Source organism: Colius striatus, chromosome 7 (genome assembly GCF_028858725.1).
Source record: "Colius striatus isolate bColStr4 chromosome 7, bColStr4.1.hap1, whole genome shotgun sequence".
NCBI classification, from domain to species: domain Eukaryota; kingdom Metazoa; phylum Chordata; class Aves; order Coliiformes; family Coliidae; genus Colius; species Colius striatus.
The window spans coordinates 28,665,327-28,683,693 of NC_084765.1; positions in this window are offsets into that span (position 1 = coordinate 28,665,327).

The following is an 18,367-nucleotide window of genomic DNA, read 5'->3' on the forward strand; positions in this document are numbered from 1 at the left end:
CACAGTGATGCTGCAGGATTCCATTTGTTCATTAAGATGAGATCCTGAAATGAAAAATCTTTTTAGTAGACATCAGCATATGTGATATTCTGGATTTGCATGTTAGTGCACTGTACAAACGTGGGAATAGCATGGCAGAGAGCCCTCCACTGTACTGGTTGAGGGTTTGTTCCTAGTACTGTAATGCTTTGCATGCCTTAGAGTGTTAGAGCTCTGAGGTGCATGACGAATGCAAGGTGTCCAAGCACCCAGGAAAACTGGCAGTCCCCTTTTGTGGATTTATCATGTTGATTTCAAGCTGCCACTTGCATTAGGAAAGAACTGATCAGAAATACTGGAGCTTTCAAAGTGGAAGCAACCTGTGCTCCTTGATGAGACAGGTACAGGTATAGGGAGATCCTTGCAAAATAAATGCTGCCAAGTGGTAAGCTACAATTAGTTTCCAGTCACTATATCACTGAAATGAAGTTCAGGGCTGAGTTCATGACTAAACTGAATTGATACTGGATCTAATACTCACAAACAAGCAGGATCCGGTTGAAGCGGTGAAGGTTGAGGGTTTTGCTTCAATGGCCACGAGATGGTGGAGTTCAGGATCTTGTGCGGTAGGTACAGAATACCAAGCAGGATCACAATCCTGGACTTTGGTAGGGCCAACTTTGACCTTTTCAAGCAATTGCTAGGGGACATCCTGTGGGAAAGAGTACTAGAAGGTAAAGGTAGTTTAGCCCAAGATAGTTGGTTTATATTCAAGGATTACTTTTTCCAAGCTCAGGATCAGAGCATCCCATTGGGTAGGAAATCAAGCAAGAGAGCCAGGAGACTAGCATGGTTAAATAGGGAACTGTTGGGCAAACTCTAATGGAAGAAGAGAGTCTACAGGGCCACCAAGATGATCAGGGGACTGGAACATCTTTCATACGAGGAAAGGCTGCGGGAACTGGGTCTGTTTAGTCTAGAAAAAAGGAGATTGAGGGGAGATCTTATTAACATTTACAGATACTGAATGGTGGGTGTCAGGAGGCTGGGACATCCCTTTCTTCTATCTATCTAGCAACAGGACAAGAGGTAATGGGATGATGCTGGAACACAAAAAGTTCCATTTAAATGTAAGAAAAAACTAGTTCACTGTTCAAGTGAGGGAGCCCTGGCACAGGCTGCCCAGGAAGGATGTGGAGTCTCCTTCCTTGGAGGTCTTCAAGACCCTCCTGGACATGTTCCTGTGCAACCTGATCTAGATTGACCTGCTTCTGCAGGGGGTTTGGACTGGATGATCTCTAAAGGTCCCTTCCAACCCCTACCATTCTATGATTCTATGAAGGAAGGGATGGCCACTTGGGAGGAATATAAGGCTGTTGTCAGAGGATGTAGGGAGGCAACTAGGAAACCTAAAGCCTCATTGGAGTTGTACCTTGCAAGGGAGGTGAAGGACAACAAGAAGGGCTTCTTCAGATATGTTGCAGATAAAACTAACACTAGAGGCAATGTAGGCCCACTGTTGAATGAGATGAGTACCTTAATAACAGAGGATATGGAGAATACCTTCTTTGCCTCTGTCTATACTGCTGGAGACTGTTCTCAGGAGCCCCAGACTCCAGAGGAAGTCAGGTTAAAGGAGGAGTTTTGTTTAGTTGATGAGGACTAGGTTAAGGATCAGTTGAGCAATCTGGATGTACATAAATCCATGGGCCCCAATGGGATGCACCCATGGGTGCTGAGGGAGCTGGCAGAAGTCACTACTAGACCACACTTCATCTTCTTCAGTAAGTCATGAAAAACAGGAGAGGTGCCTGAAGACTGGAGGGGAGAAAATGTCACTCCAGTCTTCAATAAGCGTAAGAAGGAGGAGCCCAATAACTACAGACGGGTCAGCCTCACCTCCATCCCTGGAAAGGCGATAAAACAACTTATCCTGGGTGCTGTCTCCAGGAATTTAAAGGACAAGAGAGTCGTTAGGAGCAGTCAACATGGCTTTACCAAAGGGAAGTCATGTGTGACCAACCTGATAGCCTTTTATGAAGATGTAACCAGGTGGACAGATGGTGGTAGTGCAGTGGATGTGGTTTATCTCGATTTCAGTAAAGTATTTGACACTGTCTCCCACAGCATTCTTGCAGCAAAGCTGAGAAAGTGTGGGCTGGATGATCAGGTAGTGAGGTGGACTGTTAACTGGCTGAAGGGAAGAAGGCCGAGAGTGGTGATAAATAAGGCAGAGTCTAGCTGGAGGCCTTTATCTAGTGAAGTCCCCCAGAGGTCAGTGCTGGGGTCAGTACTGTTCAATATGTTCATTAATGACCTTGCTGAGGGAACAGAGGCCACTGTCAACAAGGTTGCTGATGATACTAAACTGGAGGAAGTGGCTGACACACCAGAAGACTGCTAGCATTCAATGAGACCTGGACAGGTAGGGAGAAATCTAATGAATTTCAGCAAGAGCAAGAGTAGAGCCTTGCATCTGGGAAAGAATAATCCCATGTACCAGTACAGGTTGGGGAATGAACTGTTAGAGAGTAGTGTAGGGGAAAGGGACCTGGGGGTCTTGGTCAGCAGCAGGATGAGCATGAGCCAGTAATGTGCCCTTGTGGCCAAGAAGGCCAATGGCCTCCTGGGGTGTATTAGAAGGGCTGTGAGCAGTAGGTCGAGAGAGGTTCTCCTCTCTCTCTACTCTGCCCATGTGAGACCGCATCTGGAATATTGTGTCCAGTTCTGGGCCCCTCAGTTCAAGAAGGACAAGGAGCTGCTGGAAAGAGTTCATTGCAGGGCCACAAAGGTGATGGAGTGGAGCATCCCCCTTACAATGAAAGGCTGAGGGAGCTGGGGCTCTTTTAGAGGAGATTGAGAGATGATCTCATTAATGTTTACAAATACATAAAGGGTATGTGTCAGGAGGATGGAGCTAGGCTCTTTTCAATGATGTCCTATGGTAGGACAAGGGACAATGGGTACAAGCTGGAACATATGATGTGTTCCAGAAACATAAGGCAAAACGTCTTCCCTGTGAGGGTGACAGAGCACTGGAAGAGGCTGCCCACATAGGTTGTTGAGTCTCCTTCTCTGGAGACATTCAAAACCCACCTGGACAAGTTCCTGTGTGACCTACTCTAGGAGGTACTGCTATGGCAGGGGAATTGGACTAGATGATCTTTCAAGGTCCCTTCCAACCCTTAAGATTCTGTGGTAATGGACCTGAGATCAGCTGGCTAAATACTGGCCTTACAGAACACATCATACTGACTGTTGCACTAGCAGAACACCTGTTGATTTTTGGTTGAAAATTGCTACAGAAAATGTCAACTAATAGCAAATTTTGTTTTTCTAGGACTACATCTGAGTAAACTTCAATGACATCTGCCAAGGTCCTGGTTCATATCATCAGCAGCAAGGCACACTTTGCTCTCTGATGGGTTGGAAATTGGAACTTCTTACAAGTGGCTTCTGCAAATATCCAACATGTCCCTCGCAGGTAAAATCATAGTTTTCCCTACTAGATACTGTCTAAATGAGTTGTTAGAACAGCTGCACTGGAGCTAACATTCTGCATTCCTGGATTTTTTTTCCTTACAAATGTGCTTTCCATCAGAGATGTGTGACATTTCACCCATTCTGATGCTAATGCCTTTGGTTAAAGTTGTACTGCTGCAGCTTGCTATAGTATGCCCTTATTTAAAGTCTACAAGGCAAAATAAAACTGTGGCTCTGTAATTCCAATAACTGTCAGCTGAATGAGCCTAGCTAGATCCTTAAACAAAACAGCTGTTGGTAAAAATAGTGGGAATGGCAGGATATATGGAATATTTGATCTGTTGTAATCTATAGCTTTGGAATTCAGCAAACTTTGTTTGGATTAGTAGATGCTTTATTCTGGAGAACTAGCTTTCATCTAGAGACTTACTCTACAGTGATAGACCATGTCTATATGGATAATTATGTCATAAAGTCCATTTCCTACAGCACCTCTGTAATTACATTGCCAAATGGGTTCTAAGCAATAGGAACAGGTATTTGTAATGAGCTGTCTTCAGGCAAGGTATCCTACCACTACACTTTTGCGAATGACAGTGGAAAACAGCTGTGGATGCTCCCAAATGATCGTGAGTAACACTCCTTTAAGGTTTCCAACAATGACAGTATATGTGAGTGCCTGATATGTCATCACATTAGAATCTGCTCCAAAGCCACAAAATGTTCCAGAGAATTGCCACTAATAGCACTGTGACAATGTTAAGAACACAAACGATGCATACAAATGACTCTGTAGCAATGGATGCAATTCCAGCTTTCGTTGTTGAAATACGAATGATTATGGATCAATGAAAAGCCATTTTTCTGTTCTGGAATATGTCTGATAACAGACAAAATCACTTGTGGGAAAACAATGCTTTCCTTTTCTGGTTAATTTTTAAAAGTTACATGAAGCTTAAACTTTGTGAGCTAGCAGGTGAGTTACACTTGTAGTGTATTTAAGGCCTCTAAACCTCACTGATTGCCATCAACATCTTTAACATCCAAAGTGCACAAGTGTAACAGCTCCAGAGAGTTCTCCAAAGCACAGGAGAAACAGCAGCTGGTGGCTATGCTATTTTACCACTGATACTTTTATTTTTATCAAGATCTTTTGCATCCTCTCACATCCTTTGAGATTTGTTACTTACAGGGCAACCAGTTGACTGCCCAACTGGCAAACAATCATATATTCTTTGAAAACATTGTAAGTGAAGCTGAAGCCATTCTTGCAATGCCTGGTATTTTGTATGAAATGAATAAAAAAGACTAAGTTTGTTCAGTTTTAAGAACAGATCTTCAACCGTATCACTGTGTTGCTAAATACAGTGTAAGCATTTTTGCGTGCTCTTACTTTTTGGAGTAAGAACTCTAAATGTAAATTCCAGGAGTAGGAAGCTCTGTTTTTATGTTTATCTACCTTGCTACATTATTCTGACTAACAAACTGTGCTTCTTTGCCTGTGAAATGACTGCTCTTGTTGCCTAGTTTCTGATATTGGTATAATGGCAGAGTGTGGTACATCCCTTGGTAAAGGTCCAGTTATAAGGTTTTAGTATTTACAGTATGGGTTTTTTTTAGATTCAGCAGTATTGCTCCTTTTAATCCTAATCACTTTATTCTGCTTTATCAAACTGAACGTAAGAGTCATTTAGTAAGGATTTATTTCCAGCTTTTTTCAGTATTTATGCCTTTCTGCTCAAACATCTGGAATATCCTGTAGCAAAATCCTCCAGCAAACAACTGTTTACTCTAGGTGCCAAAAATTATAAAGCATATAACATTTCTGTGAAATGAAACATAAGTACCCCAGGAGTAAAGAGTAAGCATCCCATGCTAAGACAAATACACATTAAACTCTGCAGGCTGAAATTTTAATATTGTTTATTACTACTGTGTTTTCTGCAGTAATTGGTAAGCTATTGAGAAAAGCTCTGCTGTCTGCTATAAGTAGATGCTATGAGTAAAACACACATGGTACTTTCAAGTTGTGTGTGGAATTTAATGTTGCAGGTCCAGACCTGCAGGTCTTGCCCAGACTGTAATGTGGTGTGAGGTTTATGTATGAAGCTGGCAAATTTCATACTGGATGGAGTTGTATTAGAAAGACCACTGTGTTTTTGGCAGCAAAATGATTTTTCTTCTCAGGATGTGTCTATACACTGCAGATGCTTATAGCAATAGATAAGTTGGAGGTGAATACGTGATCATCTGGAGGACCCAGCAGTGCTGTGGCTTTGCTTTATTTCTAACCATCACTCTTCTTCACTGAGATAGATCTGCAAACTGGTCCCTCCTTTCTTGTTTTCATTGTGTTTGGCCAATGCCAGGATAGGAATGGCTGTTTTGTACACTGAGGCTTTGAGGATGGGGAATTGGCATGTGTGAATTATTCTTCTGTTATTGAGATCACGTGTGTGCCAGAAAAAAAACCAAACCCACAACTGTTTGTATCAGAGTCCAAAGATTTCTCTCTCCTACTCATGATGGAGAGAATCAGAATGTCTATATCTGCATACCCCTTCAAATGGAGGAGTAGGAGAAGAGTGAATGACAATTGTACTATTCAAGAGTGACCTTTTTGTTTGGAACTGATGCATTTCAAAATGAGAAAATTTGAAAAGTGCAGGAAAAAGGCTGAGTGCCAAAAGACATGGACTTTATTCTCAGATCTACCATGAGTCTCCAGGGCTACATTTAGATAAGTACCATTCCTTTTTAGTGTTCCAGTTTCCCCAGGTGTAAAGCAAAGATAAGGATTTGCAAAGAATTAGCTTATGTTCCTAAAGGGCTTGGATGGCAAGGAATGAAAAAGAATAATGAAAACACAAGGAAGCTCTATATTACTGTGTCTTTCACACTTACTCTTCTACTAGCAAGGAAGCTTTTGCTCATTCTTTAACAAGCAAATGGAATGGCTACTGTGTTTATCATTAAGCTAACTTGACAACACTGTTTAGTCAAGGCTAATAATCATTAGCATCCTTTTAACTTTGTAATCTCCTTTTTGGTTTTTTCCTTCTGCTCAAAGACAAAGATCCAGATGTGGCTAGAGTGATGAACTCATCTTGAGCAATAAACTGCATCATCACTACCTCAAAGTGATGATCATTAAAACATTAAAATCACATTAAAGATTGGCAGAAATCTATTAAGGAATTGGGGACTGGCTGGACTTCCAACTTCTAGTTTTCAAGCTTCTGCAGTTTTAAAGTACCCAGACTTTCAGTGCTGCACAGGAGGTTGCCAGTGAGATTCCTTTTTATTTTAAATGCTTTGAATGGATGTAATAGAAAATAAAATCCAGTTTCAGATTTAACAAACTTTTGCTGGAGGTTAACTTTGTTATGGCTGTTGTCCCTGTTTGTAGTCAGCTTTAGCCCAGCAAAAAGGCCAGTCCTGTGGCTCTCCCATAATATCTTCCTGTGTGGAGTTCTTTGGGTGAGGAAGATAGCAGTGCCAGGGCTGAAGTGGAAGTCTAAGCAGTAACTTTTTCTCATGCCCATGTCAAGGTATGAGGTATGATTAAGTGACAGCAGGGAGTGCTGCCAGTCACCATGATGTTGAACACAGAACTGGCAACAAGAGCACCAAACTTAGGAAGGCTGTGGATCTGCTACCAGCTAAACCTAGACGTCATATACCTCCTTTGCATTTGAGTTTGAGAGGACATCACATGCTCTCCATATGAGTAGGTGGGGGGCATTTCACTAAGAAAGCCTTCCAGAGTTTTGATCACCAGCCTCTGGCAGGTTGTGTGTGAAAGCAGTGAAATGCTTCTCTTAATTCTTTAAGATGCCTGATCACGACTCAGCCTTGCTAATAAAAATGGTGGAATATGAACAAAGAAACAGTAGATGGCAACCAAGAGCTTAAGTTCTAGTGCAATAATAAAATGATAATGAAGGAGAATGATGCAGTAATAATGAAGTAATTTCCTGTTCTTAGATTTGAAAATGAAGTATATCAATTAACAAAAAAAAAATCATAGAATCATAAGCCTGACAACCTGTTTGGATATATTTTTTTACTGATTATATCACTTGATCTAGTGAAAGGTGCTACTCTTTTCTGCAGATCTTGCCTCATATAGAGCTTGTGAAACTTTCTCAAATATGTAACCACTAGCATTTCCAAGAAAGGCTAGAAGAACACTGTAGATGACATGTTCATTTTTTTTGCAAGATGAAAATAGATCTTTCTAGTTTGCTAGATAGTAACCTATTATCTCAGTATTACACATCAGTATATGTTTAATGGGCAAATATAAACATTTAAAGACAGACATTCTATTGTGGTTTTGGGGTTTTATTTGTAATTTAGAGTAAGAATCCAAACCTGAATTTTGATTTTTAAGTATGTGAAACTTTTGAAGTTCTATCAGTGTCCCATATTAAGGGGTTTTGTTTTGGTTTACCCAGCATGCCACAGCAAAATTTGTTATTTCCAAGTCAAAGGAAGCAGTTCCTTCTGTCTCTTCAGATTTGGTTTCTGTAAACTTCTTTAACGCCTCTGGTTCTATCATCTGCATTATGTGGAAAGCAGTAATTTGTGCTGACATCATCTAACTGCCCTGAAGAAAAAATATGTTGCATATCAGCAAGGAAAAGGAGAAATTTATCTATAATTTAGGACAATAATGGGGTTTAATTCACAAAGTCTCATAGCATCTTGCATACTGACAGAGTCAACTATCATTAGCAATGTCTTGGGATCCTGTTGTGTGGACATAACCAGTTATGACTGAAAGGAAATCGTTATGACGGCCTCAGTTTTGTAACCACTTCTGGGGCTGATTATCCTTTGTGGCAGTTGTGCTTATGAGAACTCAGGAGTTGTTTGTTTTTCCAAGCAAGAAAACCCAGGCAGATTATTCACATTTTGGGGGGAGAGGGGGTGGTTGTAGTGAGGTGTTGATGCTGAATGGTGGGCAAGGTCCTTCCTCTCCAGCAGCAAGTCACTGTGACAGCCTAGATGGATCTGAGAGACTTTAGTGGTTATTTGTAGTTCCTTAACCTGCCAGGCCTGTGCTGATGGCCCTGACTTCAGGGTAACACTTTACCCCAGCCAACTGCTGCAATGGCCATGGGACACCCACTTTCCATTTTCAGGCCAAAGTAGTGTGCAGACAGAGCCCACTGGGGAAGCTCTATCCAGCCGTGTATTGGGCCTTAACTTTACCTTCCATGCCCATATTATTGTATCTGCATGTTTTCCCAGTGGATAGTTACCATGGTGCTTTGTGCCTGTGCTGCTGCACAGGTGCTCTGTGTATCCAGAGAAGGATGCTAGAGCTGCGTTTCAGTGTGAGTCAGCCTAATGTGACCTCAAGAAAACACACAAAGTTTAGGCTGCTTGTTCTGAATTTCCAGACTGAAAACGTAGGATGCTGCCTCCTTGGTGTAGTGCCAAGAGCTCTGTCCTACAGCTATCCTCTCCTCATCTGTTAGTCACTGCTAGAGGAGTACCAGGAAGGCAGCTTTTTACACTAATTTTGCAGTATTCCTCCACTTCAGGGTAATTTTTCATGTTGCAGATGGTGAGATTTGGGATTTGGGGTGGGACATGCGCTTTTAATTTTTTTTCCCTGTGTATCTGTTCCTCTTCACCACCACCAGTGCCTTGTGCAGACTAAGTAACAGCATGCTTTGATTAGGCTTTGTAGGCCTGAAAAACAGAACTGTTTATGCCCAGGATGATTCTTTCAGGTGTCTTGTTGTGAGGCCCCTGCCTCCAACTTTCATTATCCAGTTATGATGACTCCTTGTTTTACACTAGTACAGCCCATTTGGGTCACAGGTAACAATGCACTCTGTTAGGCACTTAAAGTACCACTAGTCATGTATCAGGAAACACAGTAAAAAGAGATGAAATTTAGTCCAAATATATAGAAAAAAGAGTGATAAGAAGATGAGGATTAGAACATAGTTCTCAGTTGTCAAAAATTTGGTCACATATCTGTGCTTCTTCCTTAGAGAATGGGATGGATTTACACAAAATCCAAATTTTCCCAGTGTTTGAGAGATGTGCTTCTTTGACTTGTTCCTCCATCCTAGCAGGAGGCTGTGTCTAGTTTCAGGATAGCCTTCCAATAAATAGATTACAAGTTGACTACTCACTGCATGCTCTTTGTGGTAAGGTTCCGGACATTAATGTGAGCAGATAGGAAATTCTGTGTTCTTGGCTCCTGTATGTGTTAATATGAGCACAGGAAGATTCACTTATTAAGAATTTAAGAATTATGTACTTGTGTGACAGTTGACATGCAGACTCTAAAACCAGAACACATAATCTTGTGTACTCTATACAACAGAACTTAGGATTCCTACATCTCACAACCTGAGGTTCATCTAGAAAATATTTTTTAAGCTTCCACTGTTTTTAACTTCTTAAGAATTCAGATGGTGAAGGATAACCTTATCCTTACATAACAAGGTTCTGATGGTTAATTGAATTGTTGAAAAAGTGTACCTTTTTTTTCAGGTTTCAGCCACAGTGTATCACGTCCTTCCTCCATTCACAGTTTCCCCTGCTAGATAAGTTTTAGACTCAGCTTTCTTTTGGAAAAGCAAAATAGATTAGGTTTTTTGGTGTCTTTTAAATAAAGCAGGTTCTTTTTCCACACCATAAATTGTTCCTGAAGCTCTTTGTGTAATTTGTCAAGGCATTCGCAAGTCTTTCTTCCACAATGTTAAGTGGCAGTCTCCAACATGGTCAATGGATTACTTCCATCTGAATTTTATTTGGTCTTTGCTTGTTTGTCAAAGAATCACCTTGGTTCTTTCAGTTACTGACTCATAGTGCAGCCTTTATGTCCTGGGATGTTGTCTTCAGCTAGCATAGATGTGGTATAACTCACCATGTAATGTGACATTTAAGGTGATATGTTGTCTCTAAGAAACTGTGTTTGTGTTTGAAGACGTGATGTATCTGATTCAGTAGCTGATGCATTTGATTCAGTGAGTAATATATCTGACTCCCTGGGTCATTTATCTGCTTGGTAAGTAGTGCATATAAGGTAATTAACAAAGTATCTGGCTTAACACATGATCTGGGTTTTCTTTACCCTGAATAATTGTGCAGATGTGTGAGATTCAGCTCTAGCTGACCATAAAATCTCCATCAAGTTGCTTTTGTGACACATCTATCCCAGTGCATGGTCAAAACCAGTAATTTCCCTGTTGTCACATAAAATACAGCAGCAGTCCCTCTGAATGTGAATATGAGCTAAATATAAACACACAATACATTTTCCTGTCAGTGAATTTTTAGAATTCAACTGGAACCTTGCAATTCCTGTATGTAATTGTGAGTTTCCAGAGATAACTGTGTCTTGGATAGCCAAACATCTATTTTCAGTTCTACCCAGTTCAATTTACACTTCCATCTGCTCCTTATTTGTGGCAGCCTGAAGCATGCCAGCATGCAAGTGAACAAAAGCAATCCCATTTTGACTAAGCTAGAACCATGTCTATGCTTTTCTTGGTACAGTCTCATTTGAGGCAGCTGAAGTAATTGATTTAGTGGGAACTGGCACAAAACCAGACAGATTAGGCCTGATTAAAGCTGAACTAATTCCTTCAGGATTTTTTCTGGCTGAATTTTTTAAATAATTTGTCATCATTCCAAACAAAATGCTTTGATTTTGTATAAGTTGTAAACATTGCAATCACAGAACTGGAAATATTCTGAGGTGTAACACTTCTAGTCTCTGATTGCCACTGCTTTGCTTTCCCAGAACTTTTAAAAGATTCATATTCCTCTCTTTCTAATTCCTCTACTTTAAATGGCCACTTTCTGATCCTGGGGGCAGGAAATCTGCCTAGCTGTATGCATGTGCCGTCATTTGAAATTAAGAGCTAGGTTGGGTATTCCTGCCTGCCCCTACCTTGTGCCCTACAGACCTGCCCTGACTTGTTATGATTAACATGACCTTTTTTTTAAGTTTCAGTTACTTCTAAGTGCAATTAATTTTTGAAACAACTGTCAGTGAGAGGTCATTTTTCACCTCAAGACAGTTGCTGAATGTGAGCACCTGAGATAAATGTGAATCCTTTGTCATTAGAGCTGTGATGTTTGTCCAAAGGACCACATACAACCCTCCAGCTCTTCTGGAGTTCCTTTAATCCTTTTGCTTTTAGGAGATGATGTGCTTGGGCTGCTGTCTTTGAAACACAGAGCTAAAGCAGACTTTAGATTGTGAGATGAAAGGGGTTGGAAATCAAGATGTTGGAAAACAGTTTCTCTGGAGGTCAGTTATGCTGGCTGAGAAAGAGGAAGAAACTTCCTAAAGAGCTTGTAATGCCTGATTTCTTTATAAAAGCTAGAGGTGTTAGGAAAAATGGCTTCAACACAAATGTTTTAAAAATAAAATAGAGCAGAAGGCAGCTTAATATGAATTTTCTCAGCCAATTTTACATACAGGAGTTTTAAGCATCCCCTAAAGAATACTTTTATGTCAGTGAAGATGCAAATACCATAGAAAATTATGGTGCTGCACTGTTGATTTAGTGGTAGCTATTTTCTTTTCTTTTTATGGTATTGGAGAGGGGAGAAAACAAGTCTCTCTTAATTAGCAATTAGGTACAGTGAGTTTCAGCTCATTGACTGATGGATATGATGTGCAAGCAGTAGCTTTTGCGTTCCAATTTACATGATGGGAAGGGAGATGCTGCTCTGCACAGCTGCATCCCATGATGGTAAATCCTCATTCCACAGGCCTGGCAATGGAGGTATAAAGCTCTCAAAGCCAAGGTTGTAAGGCTCCACTTGGTAGCGTAATAATACTGAGGGATATAAAGCAGATGAAAATGTGTGCTGGTAGATTGGGGATACTTTTGTTTGTTTGTTATGACCACCATCAATGGATTTTTTTCCCCTATTGAAGCTGGATTTTGAGAATTGTAGAAAATTCTTTTTTTTTCTCAGTGGAAAAAGCAAACCTGTCTTTAATTGACTCAGATACCTTTTACAAAACCTCCCATTTTGCTGAAGAGGTCATGCTTTATCAGAAAAGTGGCTGCTGTTTGTTAGTCAGTGTAAATAATATGTGTGGTACCCAGTCAGTCCTTTCTGAATTTGCCTATTCCAGTGACCTTCTGAGGTGAACTTCCTTCTGCTTTGGGTTAAGGTAGGTGAAAAATATGAGGAAAAAAACGACTTAGAGTTTTAAAATAAGGGGAGATTTCATATTTCTATTTAAATGTAATAATGTGTTAAGTTCAACAGTTTTGTAGACTACGGAGCAGGGTACAAGTGAGATGATTACTACAGAGGATCAGGAGAAAGGAGGCATGAGACTAATGCTGGTTATTTAAAGCTGGCTTTCAATTTTTTAACTTGTTTTTCCTACTTTAATTGAATATTTTGTAGTTTGGAGAGAGAAAACTTAAGTATGATGTTTGTTAAAGGTTCTTCATTACCCTTCAATTTAGGATGTGAGAGTGGCAAATAAAGAGACCAAAGGCCTTTCATAATGTCTCTAGCAAAGTCAAGGAAAGCTAGTCTTGATGGAGCATGTTATTCTAAGATTCAAAAACTTTTCTTTCAGATGACTCCCTTGGGTTTTGCTTATTACAAGAAAAAGCTCTTTTTCTGATATGAAAAATTCATAATTCATCACCAAACTCTCTTGTGTTTGCCTGAGACTACTTGTTCTTTCTGGATTTGGGCTACCAACACTGGGATCAGGGAGGCTATAGACAGTAAGTGGCACAAAAGTGTAAATATCTGTGGATTATAAAGATACAAATATCAGTGTTGGTAATTAAACTGGATTTTCAAGCCAAGAGAATTTCTCTCTATTCTCAAAGCAGACTTTAGGCCTTTGTCAGCTGCAGCTTAAGAGGAGAGAGGGAAGGAGAAGCTGTTCATTAGTGCACAGATGATAGAATCATAAAATGGCAGGGGTTGAAAGGGGCCTTTAGAAATCATCTAGTCCAACCCCTCTGCCAAAGCAGGTCCACCAGGTTGAACAAGAACATGTCCAGGCAGGTCCTGAAGATCTCCAAGGAAGGAGACTCTACACCCTCCCTGGGCAGCCTGTGCCAGGGCTCTCTCACCTGGGCAGTGAAATAGTTTTCCCTTTTGTTTAAATGGAACTTTTTGTGTTTCAGCTTCATCCCATTACCCCTTGTCCTGTTGCTAGATACAATAGAAAAAAGGGATGCCCCAAAATCCTGACACCTACCTTTATATACTTATAAATATTAATGAGATCTCCCCTCAGTCTCCTCTTCTGTAGACCAAACAGCCCCAGTTCCTGCAGCCTTTCCTCATAAGGAAGATGTTCCAGTCCCCTGATCATCTTTGTGGCCCTGCGCTGGACTCTCTCCACAAGTTCTCTGTCCCTCTTGAGCTGGGGAGCCCAGAACTGGACACAGTATTCCAGATGAGGCCTCACTTGGTAAAAACAGAGAGGGAGGAGAACCTCTCTCAACCTGCTGGCCACGTTCTTCTTGATGCACCCCAGGATGCCATTGGTCTCCTTGGCCCCGTCTCTCTCTGCAGAGCTGCACTCCAGCAGGTCAGTCCCCAGCCTGTACTGGTGTATAGGGTTGTTTCTTCCCAGATGCAGGACTCTGCACTTGTGTCTGGTTTAGGCCCATCAGGGAACAAAAGACCACAATTGGCCTCAAGTACCAAAGACCTGAGGATTGCCAAAGGGCAGGGAGAGCTTAATTGCTGCTTAAGGTCCAGGACAAAACAGACCAGGCTACTGGGCTTGGGGAAGAAAACAGAAAATCATTTAATGCAATACCAACTAAAGCATAACCATAAAACCCCAAAACATAACCATAACAAAACAACACAGAGTGGTACAATGATGAAGAGTCCGACCAGCCCTTTAAGACCACCTTCTCCCCACTCCTCCCCTCTTCCCGAGCTCAGAGCCCTGATCCTGATGTTTTTACCTCCTCCTCCCATGAACGGCCCAAGGGTCAGGGAGGGGGGGTTTCAGTCAGTCTATTCCTGATAGCTTCTGCCATTTGTCTCTCCTCAGGGCAGGTGGGCTCTGCACCCATCCTCCCTGCACGTCTGTGGGGTATGACGGATGTGCATTTATCCCAAAGGCTGCAGCTCCTCTGTGCCTCTCGTGTGGGGCTGCTCTGGGGCCCGCAGGCTCTCCAGCACGGCCTGCGCCATGGCCCCCTCCTCACACAGTCCCTCGCCCGTCCGGGTGCCTCACACGGAGCTGCTGGTGGCTCTCAGTCCTGCCATGGCCCTGCATGGGTTGCAGGGGTACAGCTGCATTCTCACCACGGCTTGCAGAGGGGTCTCTGGTCTGGTGCTCCTCCTTCCTTCCTCCTGCTCTGACTGTGGGGTCTCTGTGGTCGCCTCCATCTTGTATCACTCTTACACCTCCTACCAGCACTTCAAATTCCTGTCCCTAAATAGTGATGCCAGAGGCGCCAGATTGGCCCAGCCGGGCCGGAGGTGGGTCTGAACCCAGGAGCGGGGGGACAGTCCAAAAACTCTTTACCAGGTCTTCACTGCAACCCCCTCCCCCTGTTACCAAGCAAGAGCTGCTCCTTGCTAAACCGTGACAACTTCTCCTTGTTGAACCTCATGAGGTTCCTCTCTGCCGAACTCTCAAGCCAGCCAAGATCCCACTGAATGGCAGCACAGCCTTCTTGTGAATCAGCCAGTCCTCCCAGTTTGGTGCCATGAGGCAACTTGCTGAGGGTCCACTCTGTCCCCTCATCCAGGTCATTGATGAAGATGTTGAACAAGACTGGCCCCAGAACTGAACCCTGAACCCCCCCTGGCCACAGGCCTCCAACTCGACTCTGTGCCATTGATCACAATCTTCTGGACTCTGTTGTTCAGCCAGCTCTCGATCCACCTCACTGTCCACTCATCCAAGCCACACTGCCTGAGCTTTCTGATGAGGATGTTATGGGAGACAGTGTCAAAAGCCTTGCTGAAGTCAAGGTAGATGACATCTGCTGCTCTCTCCTCATCTAGCCAGCTGGTTATACCCTCATAGAAAGCAAACAGGATTTCCCTTGGTGAATCAATGTTGACTCCCCTGATAACCATCTTTTCCTTCATATGTGACTACATTCAGGATGAGTTGATCCATCCCCTTTCAAGAGATGGAGGTGAGGCTGACCGGCCTGTAGTTTCCCAGGTCCTGCCTTTTTTGAAGACTGGCGTGACATTGGCCTTTCTCCAGTCTTCAGGCATCTCGCCTGTCCTCCGTGTTTGTTCCAAAATGATGGAGAGAGGCTTAGCAACCACATCAGCCAGTTCCTTCAGCACTCTAGGATGCATCCCATGAGGTCCCATTGACTTGGCCAACAAGTCTTTAACCTCTTCCTCATCCACCTGAGGCAAGTCCTCTCTTGTCCAGGCCATCCTACTATCCTTGCTGGACTGGGCTTGCCAATGGGTAGCCTTGGCTGTAAAGACTGAAGCAAAGAAAGCATTCAGAAATGACTTTGGGATACTTGTGTTGCATGGAACTCTCTGCTTATAGAGGAATTATTCCAGACCTTCTGTGACCAAGTGGGTCTCTTGGTGAAACAGTCAACTTCAGAGAAGAGTAGTCATAAGTGAGCACAGAATATTAGCATGTGATGTAGTAGCTTATTTTTATTCCCACCCTCCCCTGTTTCTCTCTGGCTGACTGAAGTCAGTTGCTGTATAGTGAGTGAGGAGAAATGACACATTCTCCAGCTTTCCCAAGTTCTGCCTCTGCCAACTTGTATGCAGGATTCTTCTCACTACCCATCCCACACTTGCAGGGATCTCTTTGCCAGGGACAGCTCCAAAGCTGCAGAAGTAAAATTGATCTGTGCACACACACCATTAGTACGAAATGCTGATTCATGTTAAACCTTGAGCAATGATGTTTATAGTGAAGTTATACTTTCCAAACCATAGCTCGACTGAGAATGTCAGCCCAGCCCGTTTGTCCTGGCACTCGGGTAGTATCAGTATAGGGTAGCAAGGCTGTGAACCTGTAGGGAACTGCAGATCCCACAAGTCTTATTTTTTTTCTGTATGATTTGCCAAGCAATTATGATCATCACATGAAGATTTGTTCTGACTTCAGTACTCTTTTGTAAATTATCTTTAAGATGTTTATTATTACCTTATTATGTGAACTTTGAAATACTTCAATTAAATCACAGTAGTATTTTACTAAGCTGATTTGTATCCAGGTTCTTTTCGGGCAATAAGAAGAGATGGAATTTCAAAGGAAGTGGTACAGAGGATAAAAGACTCACAATTGGAAATGTTATACCCGATACTTTACTCTCTGAAGCAGTTTTCACAAAATATAGTTTTGAGCTAACTAGTAACCACAATGCAAAAATGTAGAAATACCCTAATGTGTTACTAATCTGTATGAATGGTTGCTAAGTGATGGAAACAATGCAGTACTTTCAAATACATATGAAGGGCTGTTTGTGCATGCAGTCTCTATTTCTGCAGTATTGTGTGCTCAGGAAGTTATTAATTGACAAAGGAAACCTCTATATATTGAGAGGTTTTTAACTGTACGAAGAATGAAAGGTGCAAAGAGGCTTGGGTGCCATCCTGATAGTGTTCTCTGCACAGGCAATTGCTCTAGCCACCTGCTTGTTAGCTACTCTGCCACCAGGAGCAGTTTGCAAGGTGGGCAACTAAATGGGATGTACAGAGATTTTGGAGGTTATACTACTTAGCTCTGCAATGCCTACAACTCAGATGTCTAAGGAGGCAGGTTCCACAAAACTGTAGGCAAACAACTTGATAAGGGGTATTAGCACAAAACTGAATACCAGAATGCCTCAGGAGATGTCTGTGTATGTCAGGGAGAAGAGTAGAAGAATCCTTTGTTGCTTTCCTGGTGACTCTTCAAAACATCCGAAAATTTACACAGTACGTAGCCTGAGGTCATGCAATGAATCAAGGCCAGGCTCTCATTCCCCATGGTAGCTGGTGGGGTTTTTTTATACAGAGTAAACCAGACTATTTTATGTGGGGTTAACGCACAGCTACATACAATGTTAAGTTCTGCCATATTCTAAGGAACTTTTGCTGACAAAAAACATCAACAAACCCCAGAAACTCTGGTACTTAGTAATATTCTCTTTAGTGGCTTGGGTCATTCAAGAATTGCTTACAGTTACAAGTAAGTCAGAGCCAGGAACTCCAGAGCCATCTGAAATGCAGTCTAGTTTGCAAGGCTATTTCTAGTACAGATTCCCTGCTGCTTAATATTGGGATTTCTCTCTCCTGCTGGTTGCCTGTCTGCAAAGGTGTTGAGGTGTTGAGAAGCCTTGCCTTTCTGGTGATCACAGCTTCAATAAGCTCTGAAGTTCTAAAGTTATTGGGGACCAAGTGGACAAGAGTGTGAGAAGCCTTGTCAGAAAAAAGGGCTAAGAATTCTAAAACATAAAGTCAGTACTCACAGGAGTTAAGGAGGTGGGCTTCTCCTTGTCGCTGTGACTCTGTTTTACTTGCTTTTTACTCATAGAGTATGTTTTTTAATAGGACAATACTTGTATTGAATCTTATTTGCCCAACCATTCTTGTTTTCCTTTAAATCTCTCAGCATTGGCACAACCCAATGTTTTTGTGAACTAACTATCCACAGGACCAGGATCATATACCTGCATTTAAGTAAACACATATCAGTAGAAATCTCTACCTGTTACAGTGGTGCTGTTACAATTTCCAAACTCTGAGGTGTTTTTGTGGTTGCAGAAGCTGGAATAGTAATGTGAAGTGATACAAAATCTCACAGTCAGGGAAGTAGGGGAAGGCAGCTGTAGCAGTGGTGATTTACACTTCAGGAGGGTTAGCTTTTCTATCCCAAACAAAATGCCTGAGTCAGATGACTGAGTTGATGTTATCTGTTTTTAGGAGTGAG